Source organism: Tupaia chinensis, unplaced genomic scaffold, assembly GCF_000334495.1.
Source record: "Tupaia chinensis unplaced genomic scaffold, TupChi_1.0 Scaffold000178_1, whole genome shotgun sequence".
Lineage (NCBI taxonomy): Eukaryota > Metazoa > Chordata > Mammalia > Scandentia > Tupaiidae > Tupaia > Tupaia belangeri.
The window spans coordinates 721422-721723 of NW_006159653.1; the positions used below are offsets into that span (position 1 = coordinate 721422).

A 302-nucleotide genomic window follows, 5' to 3' on the forward strand; every position below is an offset into this window, starting at 1 on the left:
CGACTGCGGTTCGTGTCCCGGACCCAGTGGCTTAAAACTCACACCAGGCACATGTGCGTGTGTGCCGAAGATCCCAAGAGGAGAATGGAGGAGAAGGGATTGCGGCGTGACCATCCCCCCTGGGGGGTGGTTTCTTACTTTCTGTCTTTCTGTCTCTCTGCCTTTCTGGCGAGTGCACGTGCCCTATAGCAAAAACGTCTCCTATAAAAATGTTAAAAAAATATAAAAATACATATATTATAAAAATTATTTAATTATAAAAATTAAAAAAATATATATATAAAGACATATATTCCAGATTC

At 40.4% G+C, this 302-nt stretch overlaps 1 protein-coding gene across 1 annotated transcript in view; it reads right to left on the bottom strand.

The window, feature by feature from the left end:
* Positions 1 to 302, bottom strand: part of CIAO3 (cytosolic iron-sulfur assembly component 3) — a 10070-nt gene that overhangs the window by 6143 nt on the left and 3625 nt on the right. The gene's annotated exons all lie outside the window — the stretch shown is intronic.